The 22,457-nt window shown below is 41.7% G+C and overlaps 1 long non-coding RNA gene across 2 annotated transcripts; it reads left to right on the top strand.

The window, feature by feature from the left end:
• Nucleotides 1–80: 80 nt before the first annotated feature.
• LOC107829683 (uncharacterized) lies at nucleotides 81–13,986 on the top strand. Of its 2 annotated transcripts, XR_012701269.1 has the most exons (4): nucleotides 81–480; nucleotides 1,033–1,096; nucleotides 12,782–12,838; nucleotides 13,724–13,986. It is a non-coding gene; the product is annotated as an uncharacterized LOC107829683 (long non-coding RNA). The 2 variants fall into 2 exon arrangements; XR_012701268.1 differs by lacking the exon at nucleotides 12,782–12,838 and having other exon boundaries at nucleotides 130–267.
• The last annotated feature ends 8,471 nt before the right edge of the window (nucleotides 13,987–22,457 follow it).

Below are 22,457 nucleotides of genomic sequence, written 5' to 3'. Positions count from 1 at the left end.
CTTAGCCACTACTTTCTAGATATATATTACTACTATTATAGAAACGGCTAAGAGAGGAGCTTGGGGTAGTAAGGGTATTTCGGGAAATTTCAATTATTTTAGCTTTCTAGAGACACGTGTTATCTTTGATTTCCAGCTGCGACGTCTCAACTCAAACTGAAGGCCCATACTACTCTTTCTCCAGATTTTCATGACTTTCTCAACTCCTCTTCAATTTTTCTTTGTCTCTTCTGGTCTTTTCTTTTGCGGCTTCGAAATAGTAATCATGTCAGTTATGTTTTGCCTGGATTTTCGCTTCCTTCACCCCAACTTCTGTGTATTTCCTTGAGAATAAGGGCATTTGTTATATATGTGTTTGAAAAAAATTCTTCAATGAATCAGACTTTCTACTCGATTTCTATTATTGTCTTTGGATTTAATTTCTTGGTTCGGGGGTAAAGAATAATCTGATAATTTTGATTTTGGGTAATTTGATTTTAGGTAATTTTGATGGCATTCTATTTTCATCTCTCTGTAATTTGTTCTGCTTCTTCAACTTTGCTGTTGTATTGGTTTGGCTATTTGACTTAATAGGTTTCATCCTTTTTGGTTCTCCGATGTGTTTGATTTTATTATTAAGAATTGGTTTTTGTGATTTGCCGGTAAACTGTTTGGAGTGGATTTTATTATTAAGAATTGGTCAAAAAATAAATTTTCTTTGGTGTTTCGTGGGTTTAACGTTTGGAATAGAGAAATTAAGCCGAGGATTATAGAGAGGGTTTTTGTCTGGCACTGGAAATTTGGGATTTCAGCGCTATTTATTTCTGAAAGTAGCACGCCTGGAAACAATGATGCATGGTCTGGAAACCTCTATGTGCATTAGAATTAGGGGTTAGAGGAAGTTCTTTGAATTTCTTTGTTCTTTGTAGGAGTTTTAATGTTTTAGTAGATATGATTGCTGCTGCCATAGCCCATATTTAGTGGTGCACGTCTCCGGTGCGATTCTTTAGCTATTCAATTTTATCATGTTGAATAACATTTCTCTTTTTCTAGGTGACTATCTCCCAGGATGACATCGTTATTCTTGACTTTGCTGGTTGGAAGACATAGATGAAAGGTGCGAATAGCATGTTTAGCTCTTGCATATAAACTAATATCAACCTATTCGACATAATTACTATTCAAAATGTGTGGTTGAATATATGTTGGTCTTCTGCATATTGACATATAAAAAAAGATTTGGTCTTTCATTTTGCTCCTTTGTGGCAACCGTCAGAAATAGTGCTTGTATTTTAGGAAAAGAGTACAGTACCTTTCATGTTTACATGAACTCTTAAAGAGAGGCTTTAGCCAAACCAGAGGTAAATTTGACTACTGTTATTATAGAAATACTTCATCTGAGATTTTTCACCTTTTCACTCTTGGACTGCTATGAGATCTCAACATTTTTCAAACTATATCTGAGAAAAAATATCTTCCTCAATTTGACAACTAAGAGAGAAAATATTTTCCAGTTATTGCATTTCATTGTAGCTGAAAGTAAAAAACTTTACAAGCTCTTCACAATTTGAATTATGTATTAAGCTCACAAATACCTCTTAATAGATTTTAATATTGTCACATTTTGGTTAAGACTCCGCTGAAAGTGCAGAAAACAATATGTTTTCTTTGGCAAGAACACAGTAACAGAAATGTTAAATGTGGTTGCTGCTTCTGCTAATCAATTTGGTAATTTCAACGGAAATAAAAATGTCCATGGATCTGCTAACGTAGTATCACGACCCAAATTAACCCTCCGTAAGGTGTCGTGATGACATCTAATCTTTACGACTAGGTAAGCCTAATATTGCGAAAAAATATAAAGAAAACACAACATTTTAAAGATAAACAACATATTATAAATAGCCAAGAGTAGTACCACTCGGCATATACAAAATAATTTCCCAAGACCCGGAATATCACTAAGTCACAGGCTGCTATAATCTATGTAGCTCTATACAAAGGTCTGAAGATAATAAGGAAAGTCTCTAGACGAGGGAGTAGAAGGGGACTCTGAAGATCTGCGGACGCAAGCAGAAGTACCTTGAAGTCTCCTAGAATCAGCAGCACGCACTAACTCCAAGGCTGATAGCTCGTACCTGGATCTGCACACGAAAACATGTGCATGAAGGGCATGAGTACACCACAATGGTACCCAGTAAGTGCCAAGTCTAACCTCGGTCGAGTAGTGACGAGGTCAGGTCAAGGCCCTACCGGAGTAAATATAATAAATTAAATAGTAAAAGATATAAGTGAAATTTACGGTAACATAGTTAAAGAAATTCTCGAAAATTAAACAGTTAAGGAAGCCCTCGGCTCCAAAATAAGGTAAACACAGTGGGAAATCTCCCGGGATACCGTCCCGTAGTTCCGAATGAATATGCAGTACAGGGGGATCTCCCAGAATACGTCCGTAGTCCCAAAGTAAATATGCAGTGCTGGGGGATCTCCCGGAATACGTCCGTAGTCCCAAAGTAAATATGCAGTGCTGGGGGATCTCCCGGAATACGTCCGCAGTCCCAAAGTAAATATGCAAGACAGGGGGAGAGGATCTCCCAGAATACATTTGTAGTCCCAATTTAAATATGCAACGCAAGATGAAATGGCAGGTATGGCATCGAGTTATACATTTTATACTGAACACAGATAAGGGAATATGGATTTAACTAAGCATGGCACACAGAATGTCAAATAGGCAGTTAAAACACGTAAGCATGATCTTCTAGTCTAAACTAAACAATTAAGCATATTAGAGCAATTTAATAAGAGAAGCAATTTATGATTTAAAAAGGATAAACAGGATTTTTGCAATAACAACCCGTGTACGTACTCATCATCTCACGTACACGGTACCCACACACCAAATAATATCAAGACATCCTAAGGGAAAAGTCCCCAACACAAGGTTAGGCAAGCCACTTATCTCGAACCGCTCAAATCACCCCGATAACACGTTCTTGCCACGAGTATCCGACTCCAAATGGCCCGAATCTATTCAAATAAATTGCATAATGTAAATATAACTACGAGTAACTAATTTAGCTAATTAATTCGAAGCTAAAGCGTGAAATTAGGAAAAACGCCCAAAAAGTCACACCGGGCCCACGTATCAGAATCGGGTAAAAGTCACAAAATACGAACACCCATTCACTCACGAGTTTACTCGTACCAAAATTGCTCAAATCCGATACCAAAATCTCGATCAAAACCTCAAACTTTGCCCTAAGAATCTTTCTCAATTTTTCACCCGAAATCCGAAATTAAATGATGAAATCAACCATAGATTAGTGGAATATAACCATAAAGGAGTTAGGAATCATTACCCAAAAACTTCCTCCGAAAATCTCTCCAAATTTCGCCTTCTACCGAGCTCTCAGTCAAAGTTTTGTGTTATGAACTCAACCCTCGTTTTTGAACCTTAAATTCTGCCTAGGTGCGTTCTTCTTCGCGAACGCAATGAACAATCTTCCACTGGCCCAAAAGTCCTCCTTCGCGAATGCGTACCTTCCACTGACGAACCCTTCGTGAACGTGGGAACCTCTTCGAGAATGCGTAGGCTTAATGCCCGAAGCTTCCTCTGCTTCGTTCCTCTACGCGAACACGAGGACCATATCGCGAACGCGTAGGCTTAAGGTCCGACACCTTCGCGAACGCGGGAACAACATCGCGAACGCGAAGAACAACTTCTCTGCCTTTCCCAGGTGCTCTACGCGATCGCGAGGCACCTCTCGCGAACGTGATGAAGGATTTTTCTGCAATAAAACACCAGAAATCTGCCATTTTTCTAAGTCCAAAGATGACTCGTTGAGCATCAGAAACACACCCGCCCCGGGACCTCGACCAAACATATCAACCAATCCTAAAACACCATACGAACTTAGTCGAGCTCTCAAATCACATCAAACGACGCTAAAATCACGAATCACCCTCCAATTCAAACTTAAAGAACTTGAAACTTCAAAATTCTACAACCGATGCTGAAACCTATCAAATCACGTCCGATTGACCTCAAATTTTGCGCACAAGTCATAATCAACATTACGGACCTACTCCAACTTCCGAAATCAGAAAACGACCCAGATATCAAAAATTCCATTACCGATTCAAAACTCAAAAAAATTCGACTTTCGCCATTTCAAGCCTAAATGAGCTACGAACCTCCAAAACACAATCCGGACACGCTCCTAAACCCAAACTTACCTAACGGAGCTAATAGAACCGACGGAATTCCATTCTGGAATCGTCTTCACACAGTTCTGACTACAGTCCAAATTCTAAAGCTTAAGTTCTCATTTAGGGACTAAGTGTCCCAAACACTCCGAAACTCAAAACCAATCATCTCGGCAAGTCACAATAGCAGAAATAGATTTGGGGAAAGCAGTTAATAGGGGTTCGGGGCTCTAACTCTCAAAACGATCGGCCGGGTCGTTACATCCTCCCCCTCTTAAAACAATCGTTCGTCCTCGAACGAGTTTAAAGACATACCTAAAACTGTTAAAAGATGAGGGTACTGGCTGCGCATATCCTGCTCGGTCTCCCAAGTCGCCTCCTCGACCGGCTGAACTCTCCACTGGACCTTTACTGAAGCAATATTTTTTGACCTGAGCTTTCTGACCTGCCTGTCCAAAATGGCTAATGGCTCCTCAACATAAGATAGATCTTTGTCCAACTGGACTGAGCTGAAATACAATACATGAGTCGGATCACCGTGATACTTCCGGAGCATAGACACGTGGAATACCGGGTGAACTCCTGCTAGGCTGGGAGGCAAGGTAAGCTCATAAGAAACCTCCCCAACTCGCCGCAATATCTCAAAAGGACCAATGAATCTCGGGCTCAGCTTGCTTTCTTCCCGAACCTCATGACACCGTTCATAGGCGATACCCGAAGCAAGACCCGCTCACCAACCATAAATGCCAAATCATGAACCTTACAGTCTGCATAACTCTTCTGCTTGGACTGGGCTGTGCGAAGTCTCACATGAATCACCTTCACCTTATCCAGGGCATCCTGGACCAAGTCTGTACCCAACAATCGGGCCTCGCCCGGCTCAAACCATCCCACAGGGGACCGGCACCGCCTACCATACAAAGCCTCATACGGTGCCATCTGAATGCTGGACTGGTAACTGTTGTTGTAGGCAAACTCTGCAAGTGGCAAGTATTGGTCCCATGACCCTCCGAACTCCATCACACAGGCACAGAGCATATCCTCAAGAATCTGAATCGTGCGCTTGGACTGCCCGTCCATCTGAGGGTGAAAGGTCGTGCTCAACTCCACCCTAGTACCCAACTCCTGCTGTACGGCTGTCCAAAACCGGGATGTGAAATGTGTACCTCTGTCTGAAATGATAGATACTGGAATACCATGAAGGCGGACAATCTCTATGATATAAATCTCAGCCAACCTCTCAGAAGAATAAGTGATCAACACTGGAATAAAATGAGCTGACTTGGTCAGCCGATTCACGATCACCCAAATAGCATCGAACCTTCTCAAAGTCCGTGGAAGTCCAACTACAAAGTCCATGGTGATCCGCTCCCACTTCCACTCTGGATCTCTAACCTCTGAAGTAATCCACCCGGCCTCTGGTGCTCATATTTGACCTGCTGACAGTTGAGACACTTGGCCACAAACCCAACTATATCCTTCTTCATCCTCCTCCACCAGTAGTGTTGCCTCAAGTCCTGGTACATCTTCACGGTACCCGGATGAATGTAGTACCGCGAGCTATGGGCCTCCTCAAGAATCAACTCCCGAAACCCATCTACATTGGGCACACATATCCGACCCTGTATCCTCATCACACCGTCATCACCAATGGTCACATCTCTAGCATCACCTCGCCGAACCCTGTCCCGAAGAACTAGAAGATGAGGATCATCATACTGGCGCTCCCTGATACGGTCATAAAGAGAAGACTGAGCAACCTCACAAGGCTAGGGGCCTCTCAGCAGCCGGAAGATATGCCAAACTCCCCAAACACTCTGCCCGGCGACTCAAGGCGTCGACCACTACATTGGCCTTCCCCGGGTGGTACAATATAGTGATATCATAGTCTTTAAGTAGCTCCAACTACCTCCGCTGACGCAAATTAAGGTCCTTCTTCCTGGACAAGTATTGCAAACTCCGATGGTCAGTGTAAATCTCACAGGGAACACCGTACAAATAATGACACCAGATCTTCAGGGCGTGAACAATAGCTGCTAACTCGAGATCATGAACCGGATAATTCTTCTTATGCACCTTCAATTGTCTAGACGCATAGGCAATCACCCTACTGTCCTGCATCAATACCGCTCCAAGGCCAATCATTGAGGCATCACAATAGACATTGTAGGACCCCGAACCTGTAGGCAATACTAATACTGGGCTATAGTCAAAGCTGTCTTGAGCTTCTGAAAGTTCTGCTCACACTCGTCGGTCCACCTGAACGGAGCACCCTTCTGGGTCAGCCTGGTCATAGGTGCTGCAATGGATGAAAATCCCTCCACAAAGCGACGGTAATACCTCGCCAAACCAAGGAAACTGTGGATCTCCGTAGCTGATGACAGTCTAGGCCAACTCTGCACTGCCTCCACCTTCTTCGGATCTACCTTGATCCCATCACAAGACACTATGTGGCCCAAGAATGCCACTGAATCAAGCCAGAATTCACACTTAGAAAATTTTGCATACAACCTCTTCTCCCTCAAAGTCTGAAGCACGGTCCTCAGGTGCTGCTCATGATCTTCCCGAGACTGGGAATATACCAGGATGTCGTCAATAAACACAATGACGAAGGAATCAAGATAAGGCCAGAATACATTGTGCATCAAATGCATAAAGGCTGTTGGGGCATTGGTCAGCCCAAATGACATGACAAGAAACTCATAGTGACCATATCTGGTCCTGAAAGCAGTCTTCGGGATATCTGGCTCCCGAATCTTCAACTGATGATAGCCAGAACGCAAGTCAATCTTGAAAAACACCCTGGAACCCTGCAACTGATCAAATAATTCATCAATGCGAGGCAAAGGATACCTGTTCTTCACTGTAACCTTGTTCAGCTGCCGATAATCTATACACATACGCATAGAACCACCTTTTTCTTCACAAATAAGACCGGAGCACCCCAAGGTGATACACTGGGCCTGATGAAACCCTTATCAAGCAACTCATGTAACTGCTCCTTCAACTCCTTCAACTCAGGAGGAGCCATACGGTAAGGAGGAATAGATATGGGTTGAGTGCCCGGCAATAAATCAATGCCGAAATCAATATCTCTGTCGGGCGGCATGCCCGGAAGATCAGCTGGAAACACATCTGGAAAGTCCCTCACTACTGGAACTGACTCAACTTTAGGGATATCAATACTGACATCTCTCACATAGGCCAAATATGCGTCACACCCTTTCTCAACCATTCGCTGTGCCTTAAGAAATGAAATGACCCTGCGAGAAGTATACTCTAAGGTACCTCTCCATTCTAATCTCAACAAGCCTGGCATAGCCATCGTCACGGTCTTAGCGTGACAATCAAGAATAGCATAATGAGGCGACAACCAGTTCATGCCCAAGATAACATCAAAATCTACCATACTGAGTAATAACAAATCGGCTCTGGTCTCAAAACCACTAAGAGCAATCAAACACGACCGATATAGGCGGTCCACAACGAGAGAATCTCCCACAGGAGTAGACACATAAACAGGGGAACTCAAAGAATCCCGAGATATCCCCAAATGTGGAGAAAAATAAGAAGACACATATGAATACGTAGAGCCTGGGTCAAATAATACTGATGCATCCCTATGACAAACAGGGACGATACCTGTGATGACTGAATCTGAAGCAACGGCCTCTGAACGGGCTGAAAGGGCATAGTTCCTGGCCTGGCCTCCCCTCTAGGGCGACCTCGACCTCCCCGACCTCCACCTCGAGCTGGCTGAGGAGGTGGGGTGGCAGCTGGTGCTGGAAGAATGGCCGGAGGACCCGGTGGAGCACGTGGAGGCTGATAAGTCTGTGGAGGTACACCCCTCCTGGCTATGGGGCAATCTCTAACCAGGTGACGAGTATCACCACACTCAAAACAACCTCTCGGAGGACGCGGCGGCTGAGACTGACTCGGACCTGGCTTGCTGGACTGGCCGGTAATAGCACCTCGAGTAGGAGGCATACTGGATACTAGCGGTGCATAATAGGGCTCCTGAGGTCGAGGAGGGGCTGGAACACCGCTGGCTGCTGGAAGAGCTGAATGAACAGGGCGACTCACAAAACCCCTACCATAGCGTGCTGCTGGTGCACGAGCTCCTGAATAATGACCAGTCTCTCGAGACCTCTTGGCCTCTCTCTCCTCTCTGTTCCGGGCAAACATGCCCTCCACCCTCCTGGCAATGCTCACTGCCTGCTGATAAGTGATGTCCATCTCCAACTCCCCTGGCCATACTGGTCCGAATACTGGGGTGGAGTCCCTTAACGACGAACCCTCTCTATGACTGTAGCAACCAGAGCCGGCGCATGGCGAGCTAACTCATTGAAACAGACTGCATACTCCGATACAGTCATAGCACCCTGACGCAACTGCTCAAACTCTGCACGCCAAGCGTCCCTGAGGCTCAGAGGAACATACTCACGTAAGAACATCTCTGAAAATTGAGTCCAAGTGAGTGAGGCTGCCTCGTCCGGACTAGACTCCTGCACACCACCACTAATATGCCGCTCCCTTAAGCTGGAAAGCGGTGAAAGAAACCCCACTCGTCTCCACAATGCCCATAGTGCGGAGAATACGATGACACTTCTCAAGAAAACCCAGAGCATCATCTGAAGCTAGTCCGCTGAAAGTAGGAGGGTGGTACTTCTTGTACCTCTCAAATCTGAGCTGCTCTGCCTTAGAAGCAGCTACCCTGATCTCATGCTGAATCGGAGCCACTAGGGGCATAGGAATATACTCTGGGGCCCGATCAACCTAGACCCTCTGCTCAGGAGTGCGGGCTGTGGGAGTCTGTGCCCCTCCCCCGGCCTGAGATGTAGCGGGAGCTATCGGAAATAGTCTAGCCTGAGCCAGAGTGCTGAACATGCTCAAGAACTGAGCTAAAGTCTCCTGGCGGGCTGGAGTAGCAATAGGGATCTCTGGCGCTGGCCTTCCAGCTCGAGCTGCTGGGGGCTCCTCTGATGCAGCTCTCGCAGGTGCTCGGGCTGCACCACGTGGTCGTCCTCTACCCCGACCCCGACCTCTGGCGGTTCTGACAGGGGGCTCGGGTGCCTGATCGTCGGTCCTCCCGGTACAGGTCCTCACCATCTATGAGAAAGAATAGAATAGAATCTTAGAATTTTTTGATGTCAATAACTCGCACGATAAGGAAATCAAAGAAATATGATTGTTCTTAACAGTTACATAGCCTCCCGAAGATAAGTACGGACGTCTCTGCATCGATCCACGAGACTCTAATAAATCGGCCTGTGACTCGCGACTCCTATTAACCTAGTGCTCTGATACCAACTTGTCACGACTCAAATTAACCCTCCGAAAGGTGTCGTGATGGCACCTAGTCTTTACGATTAGGTAAGCCTAATATTATAAATAGCCAAGAGTAGTACCACTCGGCATATACAAAATAATTTTTCAAGACCCGGAATATCACTAAGTCACAAGCTGCTATAATCTATGTATCTCTATACAAAGGTCTAAAGATAATAAGGAAAGTCTCTAGACGAGGGAGTAGAAGGGGACTCCGAAGATCTGCGGACGTAAGCAAAAGTACCTTGAAGTCTCCTAGAATTAGTAGCATGCACTAACCCCAAGGCTGATAGCTCTTATCTGGATCTGCACACGAAAACATGTGCACGAAGGGCATGAGTATACCACAATGGTACCCAGTAAGTGCCAAGCCTAACCTCGGTCGAGTAGTGACGAGGTCAGGTCAAGACCCTACCGGAGTAAATATAATAAATTAAACAGTAAAAGATATAAGTAAAATTTACGATAACATAGTTAAAGAAATTCTCAAAAATTTAATAGTTAAGGGAGCCCTCGACTCTAAAACAAGGTAAACAGAATGGGAAATCTCCCGGGATACCATCCCGTAGTTCCGAATGAATATGCAGTACATGGGGATCTCTCGGAATACGTCCGTAGTTCCAAAGTAAATATGCAGTGATGGGGATCTCCCGGAATATGTCCGTAGTCCCAAAGTAAATATGCAGTGCTGAGGGATCTCCCGGAATACGTCCATAGTCCCAAAGTAAATATGCAGTGCTGGGGAATCTCCCGGAATACGTCCGTAGTCCCAAAGTAAATATGCAGTGCTGGGGGATCTCTCGGAATACGTCCGTAGTCCTAAAGTAAATATGCAAGACAGGGGGAGGGGATCTCCCGGAATACGTCCGTAGTCCCAATTTAAATATGCAGCGCAAGATGAAATGGCAGGTATGGCATCGAGTTATATAGTTTATACTGAACACAGATAAGGGAATAGGGATTTAACTAAGCATGGCACACAGAATGTCAAATAGGCAGTTAAAACACGTAAGCATGATCTTCTAGTCTAAACTAAACAATTAAGCATATTAGTGCAATTTAATAAGAGAAGCAATTTATGACCAAATAATATCAAGACATCCTAAGGGGAAAGTCCCCAACACAAGGTTAGGCAAGCCACTTACCTCGAACCGCTCAAATCACCTCGATAACACGTTCTTGCCACGAGTATCCGACTCCAAATGGCCCGAATCTATTCAAATAAATTGCATAATGTAAATATAACTACGAGTAACTAATTTAGCTAATTAATTCGAAGCTAAAGCGTGAAATTAGGAAAAACACCCCAAAAGTCACCCCGGGCCCACGTCTCGAAATCGGGTAAAAGTCGCAAAATATGAACACCCATTCACTCACGAGTTTACTCGTACCAAAATTGCTCAAATCCGATACCAAAATCTCGATCAAAACCCCAAAATTCGGCCTAAGAATCTTTCTCAATTTTTCACCCCAAATCCGAAATTAAATGATGAAATCAACAATAGATTAGTGGAATAAAACCATAAAGGAGTTAGGAATCATTACCCAAAAACTTCCTCCGAAAATCTCTCAAAATTTCGCCTTCTACCGAGCTCTCAGTCAATTTTTTGTGTTATGAACTCAACCTTCGTTTTTGAACCTTAAATTTTGCCCAGGTGCGTTCTTCTTCGCGAACGCGACATCATGATCGCGAACGCGATGAACAATCTTCCACTGGCCCAAAATTCCTCCTTCGGGAACGCGAGGGGACTCTCGCGAACGCGTACCTTCCACTGACGGACCCTTCGCGAACGCGGGAACCTCTTCGCGAATGCGTAGGCTTAATGCCTGAAGCTTCCTTTGCCCCGTTCCTCTACGCGAACGCGAGGACCATATCGCGAACGCGTAGGCTTAAGGTCCCACACATTCGCGAACGCGGGAACAACATCGCGAACGTGAAGAACAACTTCGCTGCCTTTCCCAGATGCTCTACGCGATCGCGAGGCACCTCTCGCGAACGCGATGAAAGATTTTTCTGCAATAAAACACCAGAAATCTACCACTTTTCTAAGTCCAAAGATGACTCGTTGAGCATCCGAAACACACCCGAGGCCCCCGGGACCTCGACCAAACATACCAACCAATCCTAAAACACCATACGAACTTAGTCGAGCTCTCAAATCACATCAAACAACGCTAAAATCACGAATCACCCTCCAATTCAAAGTTAAAGAACTTGAAACTTTAAAATTCTACAACCGATGCCGAAACCTATCAAATCACGTCTGATTGACCTCAAATTTTGCGCACAAGTCATAATCAACATTACGGACCTACTCCAACTTCCGGAATCAGAAAACGACCTCGATATCAAAAATTCCACTACCGGCCCAAAACTTAATAAAATTCGACTTTCACCATTTCAAGCCTAAATGAGATACGAACCTCCAAAACACAATCCGGACACGCTCTTAAACCCAAAATCACCTAACGGAGCTAAAGGAACCGACGGAATTCCATTCCGAAATCGTCTTCACACAGTTCCGACTACGGTCCAAATTCCAAGGCTTAAGCTCTCATTTAGGGACTAAGTGTCCCAAAACACTCCGAAACTCAAAACCAATCATCCCAGCAAGTCCCAATAGCAGAAATAGATTTGGGGAAAGTAGTTAATAGGGGTTCGGGGCTCTAACTCTCAAAACGACCGGCCGGGTTGTTACACGTAGTGTACGTTTATTAGCAAACTAAAGTGCACTCTAAGTGAAAGTATACTTTGGTGTAAAGCAAGTAACTTTTGACTATTAAAGGACTAAATTTTAATTTTATCCCGCAATGAATGTGTAAACTTCTTTATAAGTATTCTTTAATTTTTTTCAGTTCCGGCTAAACAAATGACCTATAATATTATTCTTGAAAATCATGGATCATTTCAGGAAATTAATGTGATCTTAATTTTTGGTGAGTGCTCTATCTAATTAAGGTGCATATCTGTTTTAGTTTCTTCATCTCTGGTGTTCTTTTTTAGCTTGTAGGCTTTGGTCGTCTGTTATTATCTGCTTACTTTTCCTTGGTTGTAGTTTGATCCTATGTTGGGAATCATGAATGCTAATTAACACACTTTTTGTTCATGAGAACTTGAGACCTGAATGTGTCGATTCTTCCATATTATACATTAGATAGGACATAACGAATAGTTTTATTGCATTCCATTTGACAATTCATAGCTAACATGATTACATAACTAATTATTTTAATTTGTGGCGTTTGATTATTTCGAGTTCTACAGATGGTGCATTATTGGTTAAACCAGCTGAATAAATGGACTAACTCTTTGAATTTAACGGTACTTTTTGGAACTCCTACCAATCTGAATGTTTAGAAGAAAGCTTTAGTTCATTTTGTAATTTAAATCTAAACATTAACATGACTTAAAAACAGATGTCACTCCTTCCTTTTACTTTTCTTGCGCATATTTCTTTCGCAACTGGTTAATAGTAGAATCATTTGTACAATATCAGGTATCTATATCATTGATAGTAGAATTATTTCCTGTTGATGCCTTCTTGACAAACACACTGGGCGATACTGTACATGTCTATACCAACTGTGTTACCTTTTTGGCTGGTTCTAAATTATCAACATGACCCACAAATGCTTAGGCTAGAAACTGATCCGTAAAGATAAATCTCCTAATTATTTAATTGCTAAATTTTTTTCAGTGTTGGTAACGTTTATTTGACATAATAGTTTATCATCTTTGTTGATAATAATTCTAATTGCTGCCATCTTACACAGCTCCATTTCAACAGGTGCTACGGGAAAGCCATACTTTTTTTGGTAACATATGAATTAGAAATGAGTTACATTTTTGTAAGATGTGTAATATTCTAGACACAAGCTCATTCCTTGTTGAAACAGTATAGCTTTATTCCTTGTGAAATTGGCCTCAAAAAACGACTTCTATTCCCTGCTATTATTGCAGTCATAGTCTACCATATGGTAGTCGTGTATATAAATGAGGATGTGCGTTCAAAAGGGCATTAATATATAATTTCTGTGTTTCTAAGATAATCTTACGGATGAATACATCTCACAAGTTTATCCTCAGCTCTCCAGTTAATAATTATTGCACGTAGTTTTTGTGGGTGTTGGATATCATTGAGTTTATTTGAGCAGATTATACTCTCTCATGTGAATCATTAACACGCTTAATTCATCTTCATAACAGAGTAGAAGACACTCAGCTGACAAACTGCTAGAGGCCACTTTAGTGCCTGCAACAGTACCAACATGCCTGATGGTTGGTCCAACATAATGAAAAAGCTGGATGGATAGGTGAAGACAGTGGCCATGTTGCTAAATACTGTTAAAATCACATTTTGTATGTAGTATAGTTATGACTGTTAAATACAGTCTCCCTTTAGCCTGTTATACTTTGCTTTATAAAGCATCCTAACAAAACCTTTAAGTATACAAAAACATATTCCATAACATGTTTCTTTTCTATGCCCCACGATAGATTTAAGCTATATAGCTCGATTAACAAAAATACTAAATAGTAGTTGGGCCTGGGCATACCCTCACTAGTAAATATATAGATATATAGATTATGATTGTGGTCATTGTACTATTTGGTTAAATACGTTTAACTTTCAATTAATTGAAATATGCATTTTTTATCCCTTTGCATGTGAATGAATACAAATTAAATGAACTATTCCTATATATATATATATATATATATATATATCTTTTTTTATTAAACTCCTCCCAAATTAGGAGGATCTACAGTGTTTTTACACTTTTCCTCCAACGTGACTCGAACCCAGGACCTCACGGTCGTAGGTGAAAGGTGTTTTTACCAACTGAGTAAGCCTCACTTGTCCTATTAACCATTATATGATTTAATTATCCATGTATAATATTTAGTTTGTATTATTACTCCATATATGAGAGTAGGGGTATCAAATGGACGAGTTTGGCTGATTTTGGGCGGGTCGAAATAAGCTGAGCCAATAAATGAGGGGGTCAATGACCCGCCCAAAAGTTCCTTGGGTTGAAATGGACTAGGTTTTGATAAACTAAAATTTCCGTCATAGCCCAATCCCGCCAACTCTTATCAAGATTTAATTAATGTGTGTTGTTTTCTTTGAATTGTTTAATTATCAAATAAGACTTTTTTCTTTTATTATGGTCATGTATAACATATAAAAAGATATTTTAAAGATATTTTAGCAAAGTTACTCATGGATCAAATTGGACTAAAAATTAGTCAAACTTTAGATGAGTTGAGATGAGCTGAGTTCAACAAATGGACGAGTTCAATGACCGCCCAACCTTAAACGGGTTAAATGGGTTTGGGCTTAAATTGCCACCCCTAATAGTTTGTACAAATAATCTAAATGTCATAATAACACATATATTACTCAACTGAAGGTTAAATATGCGTATCATTTATCACAAGGACCAGAATAAGAATTTATAAATAACTAAGGTACCAGATGCAAAACATTTTCCACTTTACGCAGTTTGCTGCAAGAATGTTCCTTTGCCAAAGAATTTATAATTCTACCTAGCTAGTAGCTACTTGTTTCCTTGCAATACACATCTAGATACTTTTATTAATTGTGTCAAAGATGTCCAGTTGATTTGAAATTTTGTCTTCGATACTGTATGGAGTAAAAGTGGTTGATAACATATCGGGGCGGAGGGAAAGCATTAATTATGGGTTCGACGAACCTAGTAACTTTTGCTTAAACTCAATATTTGTGTTAAAATTTTTATAAAATATGTATAAATATTTAATTACGAAACCAGTAGCTAAGACGAGTTATGGGTTCAGTGACGGATTCAGAACCCATAAACTTCAAATTCTAGCTCTGCCTCTAATAACAGATAGTCGAATGGTAATATGACACATGCAACCAAAGATAGGCAAAAGACAAGTCGGGAAATAACTAACAGATAGTCAAATTCATTCTGTACGAAAAGTTATACTTTACTATTTTTGTTCTCGCACTTTACAATTTAGCTCTCAATTTAATAGCTTTATCATTGCTTTATCATTATTTTCGTCTCTGCTCTCGGAAAGGCTGAGTTCAAAATCAGGTTTGTTATTTTCTTTAATTTCAGTCGTTGAATCTTAATTTTAATCTTATTTCTTTATCACTTTTTGAATCAAAATGATTCACTTGTCTATAAACCACGTTATAAATTTAACTGTACCGTTTTACGGGCAAACAATCTGACGCCCACCGTGGGCATAGACAGCTGCGCAATCACTTTGATTCATTCATTTATTACTAACAAGTTCTGGTTCTTTCCTTAATAAAAATCAGATCTTGCAACTAATGATGTCTAAACACACACAACGTTGAGGTACCCGAAGAACGGTCCCAACGTGATGACTCAATCAGTGAGACTCACAATGAAGAGGACGATACGACCCCAGTTCGAGAAGGTCAGTATCCTTGGCATGTGCGGGAACCAACTCCTGATGATGCGGATGAGGGACATATCGTGGAAATGGTCAGACTCCTGAGGGTACAACATAAAGCAATCATGGATCACCTTTCAAGGCAAGATTAGGTGATGATGGAGTTAAAGCAAGCATTGGCAGGTGCCTCCAATAACACGAACGGAAGGGACCGATCCCCATCCACCCAGTGTTCCTACGAATCAAACGGCTCAGATAATCGATAACAACACCCCAAGGGGTGAAGTTGGTTTCGACGAAGCTGGAGGGACCGAAAGCGGATCTGGGAATAACAATGAGAGTGATCCTTTCAAGACCGAGCTTATGAGGTTCATGAGAGAAATGAACGAATGGATGGATCAAAATGCGAAGGAGTTTCACGCTCGGATGGATCGAATTCCAGGAGCGCCACCGGTGCTAAAAGGTCCAGATTCGAAAAAATACACACAGTTGTTGTTTAAGCCAAGTGCAACACCAGAACTAATTCCTAAGAGATTCAAGATGCCGGACATACCGAAATACGATGGGACTTTGGATCCCAGGAGCACATCACAACCTACACACGACAGTGAAAGGAAACAATTTAGCTCAACATGATATCGAGTCGGTTCTGTTGAAAACGTTTGGTGAAACCCTCATAAATGGGCCCCTGACAAGGTACTCTCTCTTACCCGAGCATTCAATTGATTCTTTTGAGATGCTTACAGACTCGTTCATTAAGGCCCATGCCGGAGCAAGAAAGGTTCAGGCCACAAAGGCAGACATATTCAGGATTACGCAGGGCGAATCCGAGCTGCTGTGAGAATTTGTGATCTGATTCCAAAAACAAAGGATGTTGCTACCGGCAGTTCCAGATGATTGGGCAGCAGAGGCATTCACAAAGGGGCTAAATCCACTGAGTTCCGATGCCTCCCGAAAACTGAAGGAGGGCCTGCTCGAGTTTCAGGCAACCACATGGGTAGATATCCATAACCGTTATGAGTCAAAGATAAGGATAGAAGACAATCAGCTTGGGTCTTCAGTGTCAACCAAGGGAAGAGGTCGATACAAAAATCAGGACAAGTTTAAGAGTGACTTTGATGTAGATCGACGGTCCTCTAGAGGTTGTTTTTTAAGTATGAAAGGACCGATGAGCGTAGCAGCAAAGGGTTTCAGTCATCGGATATGTTTGCTTCCGACAGAAGAGCCGATCGTGGCCAGAACAGTAGGTCATGATATGAGAAGGAGGTGTATGGGCCCGAGACTCCGCATATAACAGACTATCATATTATAACTTTAACATCAGCTTGGTAGAGTTGGTATCGGCAATGAGAAATATCAAAGAAGCACAATTCCCGAAGCCAATCCGATCAGACCCTAGCTAGAGGGATCCCAGTTTATGGTGTGAATACCATGGAACTCACGGCGATAGAACTGGGGACTGCCGACATCTTCGTGAAGAGGTGGCGACATTGTCGAAGAATGGCCATCATAGGGAGTTCTTAAGTGACCGAGCCAAGAATAACTATGGCAGAAGCCGGAGGAAACGAATTCAATGGTGTTACCCTTTCAGCAGCAAAGAAAACAAAAATATCGGTGACTCACAACAAGAGACACCGGGAAGTCACGGAAGATGATATCACCTGCACATAGGAGGATGTTGACAGAATTCTTCTGCTACATAATGATGCTTTAGTAATCTCTCTCAATGTTTTAGATTTCAAAATTAAGCATGTTCTGGCTGATCCAGGAAGTTCAGCAACCATTATCCAATGGAGAGTTCTAGAACAAGCGAAGTTAACCGGCAATATTGTTCCAACGATAAAACTCTTAGCTAGCTTCAACTTGACAAGCGTGATAACCCAGGGAGAGATTTTTCTGCCCACACACGATGAAGGGGTAACAAAGAGCACTCTATTCGAAGTGTTGGATGAAGATATGGGTTACAATGTAATCCTTGAAAGGCCGTGAATATACGAGATGAAGGCCGTACCCTCAACATATCACCAGTTATTGAAATTTCCAATGCCAGAGGGAATCAAGAAAATAAGAGGAGACCATACGGTGGAGAAGGAGATAAAAGTGGTGACTGTTTCTGGCAGAAAGGGGAAGGAGTCCAACAAATAGCAATTACAGGGACCAATGCCTTCTCCCTTTCTGAATGAAGATGATAACAGCAAAGAGTCATCGAAATTCCATCAGGTTCTAAGATATTTTCAGGTACTAGAGGAGACGGATGCGACCAAGTCGACCGCGAAATAACTCGAGCATGTGTCCTTATTTGAAGTGTTTTTGGAAAGGAAGTTTCATCTAGGAACAAGGTTAAATCCCGAGCTCATGTTGGGATTTATAAATTTTCTTAAAGCTAACATTGAATGCTTTGCGTGGTCGCACTCGGATATGACAGGTATACCATTGGAGGTAGCAGTACACAATCTAAGTCTGGATCCAAACTTTCCACCAGTAAGGCAAAGGAAACGCCCGATAGCAGAAGTCGGGAATAGGTTTGTTAACGAAGAGGTAACCCGATTGCTCAATATTGGTTCGATTTGGGAGGTAAAGTATACAAAATGGTTAGCTAACGTAGTTGTAATACCCAAAAAGAATAACAAGTTTAGGATGTGTGTAGACTATAAGGATTTAAATAATACATGCCTTAAAAACTCATTCCCGTTGCCGAATATTGATCAAATGATTGATGCTACGGCCGGACACGAGCTAATGAGTTTTCTCGATGCTTATTCCGGGTACAATCAGATCAACTTGGAAAATGGAAAGATTTGTACAAGTTATATGTTTCGTCACCACTTTGTGGAAAATTGTTAGGTATGAATATGTTTGATACCTGTGACTCAGCAGCAAGGGGAAGGAGTCCAACAAATAGCAATTACAGGGACCGATGCCTTCTCCCTTTCTGAATGAAGACGATAAAGGCAAGGAGTCATCATAATCCCATCAGGTTCCAAGATATTTTCAGGTACCAGAGGAGATAGATACGACCAAGTAGACCGCGGAAGAACTCAAGCAAGTGGTCTTGCTCGAAGAGTTTTTGGAAAGCAAGTTTCATCTGGGAACAAGGTTAAATCCCGAGCTCAGGTTAGGATTTATAAATTTTCTTAAAGCTGACGTTGACTTCTTTGCATGGTCGTACACGGATATGACAGGTATCCATTGGAGGTAGGGATCCACAAGCTAAGTCTGGATCTAAACTTTATACCGGTAAGGCAAAAGAAATACCCGATAACAGAAGTCAAGAACAAGTTTCTTAAAGAAGAGGTAACCCAATTGCTTAATATTGGTTCGATCCGGGAGGTAAAGTATCCAGAATGGTTAGCTAACGTAGTTGTAGTACCCAAAAGAATAACAAGTTTAAGATGTGCGTAGACTATAAGGATTTAAGTAAGGCATGCCCTAAAGACTCATTCCCGTTGCCGAACATTAATCAAATCATTGATTCTACTACCGGACACAAGCTAATGACTTTCCTTGATGCTTATTCCGGGTACAATCAGATCAAGATGAACCTGTAGGATTAGGAAAAACCTCTTTCATAACAAACTTTGGCACATATTGCTATAATGTGATGCCTTTTGGACTTAAGAACGCCAGATCCACTTAACAGAGGCTCATTAATAAAATGTTTGAGAATCAGATAGGCAGAACAATGGAAGTATACATTGATGACATGTTAGTCAAGTCTTTGAATGTAGGGGATCATTTGAAACATCTTCAAGAAAATTTTGACATTCTAAGGAAGCATAACATGAAACTCAACCTGGAGAAATGCGCGTTCGGGGTTGGCTCTGGTAAGTTCTTGGGGTTCCTGGTCTCGTAAAGAGGGATCGAGATAAATTCCAATAAAATCAAAGCTATCAAGGATATTTCGAACTAATTAACAAACATGAAGGAAGTAGAGAGGCTGACCGGAAGGTTGGCGACTCTCAGCAGGTTCATCTCAAGATCCTCAGAAAAATGTCATCACTTCTTTTGACTTATGAAAAAGAAGAACGATTTCGAATGGACTCTGAAATATCTACAAGCATTGAAAGACCTAAAATGGTACATTTCCAGCCCTCCATTACTGTCAAAACTGGGGGAAGGCAAGCAGTTGTTGATATATCTAGCGGTCTCAGAAGTAGCGGTAAGTGCCGTTTTGGTCCGAGAAGAGGAAGGTACTAATGACGTCCACAACACACCTATATAGGAGATACAATACGGTCGTATGCAATAATAATTACCTAACTATAAGTCGGGGTCGAATCCACTGGGAGTTATGATGGGTGTTAGGAGTATATTTTTGAAGCAAGCAAATGGGTTATCGAAGATTGCACTTCCACAACAAGGTTTTGTTTTCTATTTCTATGGTTACTCTAATGAATGCAAGTTAAATAAAATAGATTATAGATAAATATTTTTGAGGTTTTTCCAATTGTATTAAAGGCTTAGGGTTGTGACCATAACCTAGGTATTTGCCTAATAGAATAAAGATGTTTATACTTATTTTGTTGATTGGGGTATATTATAGCTCTCAACTCCACGTTACCCACTCAATATCTCTCAGTCAGAGAGTGATTTTTCCCAATTTGGCTTTCTCAAGTCCAAGTGGGTGTCAACCAAAATAGTTGATAAGAGTTCAGGTCGGGTTCTTACTTTCTCTAGTTTGAACCCTTTAATTAAGTTAATCAATCTCTCAATTAACCCAATTCCTTGTTAGCTAAGTTTTTCTAGACTAGGTCCCTCTTTCTTATGTAGAGACTAAGTCAAATAGGCATGAATAAATATTTGCAACCATTAATTCTAAAATTGAAGCATGAACTAAGCTAAATAATCAACACACAATCATAAACAAACATAAAATCAATCACTCATAAGGTTTACACACTAGGATTGGGTCATAACCCTAATAAAAATCTAGCTACTCATAATGGGATTTGAAGAAAATAAAGATGAAAAGCTAATTAAACTCATAATAAAAGATTAAAATGATTAAATCTAATATTAAAATACTCAAATAAGCTTAAACTTCCTAAAATAGCAAAGAGAAACGGCTATAACAACTTTGTATGTTTAAACTTGACCTAATTTTGTGAAACTTGTCTATTTATAGAGGGCCAAAAATCGCGGACAAAAATGCCCCTCGGGAGGTTCTGCGGTCGCACAATTCAATGTGCGGTCCGCAGAATTCTTCAGTTGGCAGGCAGGTGAGTTCTGCGGCCGCACATTTCTGGACTGCGGCCGCACAATTCTTCTGCGGCCCGCACTTCACAAAGGCTATTGGACTTGGTCTTTTTGCATACTCTTTGATCTTTGACTCTTAAGCCCAATTTTGTGGCCGCACAATTCTTGTGTGGTCTGCACTTCACAAAGTCTCCTGGACTTGGTCTTTTTGCATACTCTCTGATCTTTGACTCTTAAGCCCAGTTCTGTAGCTGCACAATTCATGTGCGGTCCGCACGTTGCTGAAAGTCCTGTTGGGTATTTCTTCTTGTTTTGAGGCTGCAGATGGAATTCTGTGGTCTGCAATTTCTTCTGCGGCCGCAAAATTCCTTCTGCAGACCGCACATTTGTGCTTCTGCACCCTTTATTGTCTTGTGCTTCGGAACACTCTTTTTGAGTCGGATTTCATCTCGGGAGACCAAACTTCTAGTATTCCTGCAATTTGCACAATTTCATTAGTTTCGGGAATACAATTCAATACTTTCGGACTAAAACAAAAGTTAAAAGGTGCTAATAAGTAGTCAAAATCCCCACTTATCAACTCTCCCAAACTTAAGTCTTTACTTGTCCTCAAGAAAATAAATTAGTTCCCATCTCCAAAAGTTAAGGGTCATTTCAGGGAGTCAAAGGTGAGCCATCCACACATCAGTTGGGACCAATAATTACCCACACTACTTATGTATTATCAACAAGGCGACAAGTTAAACATTCATGCACATATAGTTCTAATGTGACATTTGAGCTTCAAGCATTGACTTTACTCATCAAGGACTCTTGCTCTATCATGTAGGTCATGGTGAACTCCAAACTCTTCCTCCTCTACTTTTCCATTTGTCTATCTCACTTAAGAAATTTAGAACTCAATCCAAATATTTATGAAAGGTTCACTCATCTCTCTCAAGAGAATGTCACAAGTACGACATCAAGTACTATAGGCTTGCCTCTCATGTAGATCGCCACTAATGTAAGCTCACTCGGTTTGAAATCAAGTAGGACTTCTTTCGAGATGTAATGAAGGCTTTTGGGTTAGGGTAGGACACTGTATGGGTAAGTGGTTACACCTTTCCTTAAGCACTTCATCTTCCATTTCTCGGCTCACACTTCGCCAATTCTTAGAGGCACTTTCTTTTCATTGGGGACTAGAGAGACTTAGCATCACTCTTTATTGATCATTTCATTCTTTTTCCCCCTTTTTGATTTTTCCATGTTTGGGATCATTACCTCTTTTTGAATCTCTTCAACCCTTCTACTTATTCACTTTTTGTATCTTTCTTTTTGTTCTTTTCTTTTC

This window comes from Nicotiana tabacum, chromosome 17 (assembly GCF_000715075.1).
Source record: "Nicotiana tabacum cultivar K326 chromosome 17, ASM71507v2, whole genome shotgun sequence".
Classification (NCBI taxonomy): Eukaryota; Viridiplantae; Streptophyta; class Magnoliopsida; order Solanales; family Solanaceae; genus Nicotiana; species Nicotiana tabacum.
This window is presented reverse-complemented; position numbering and strand designations above follow the sequence as displayed.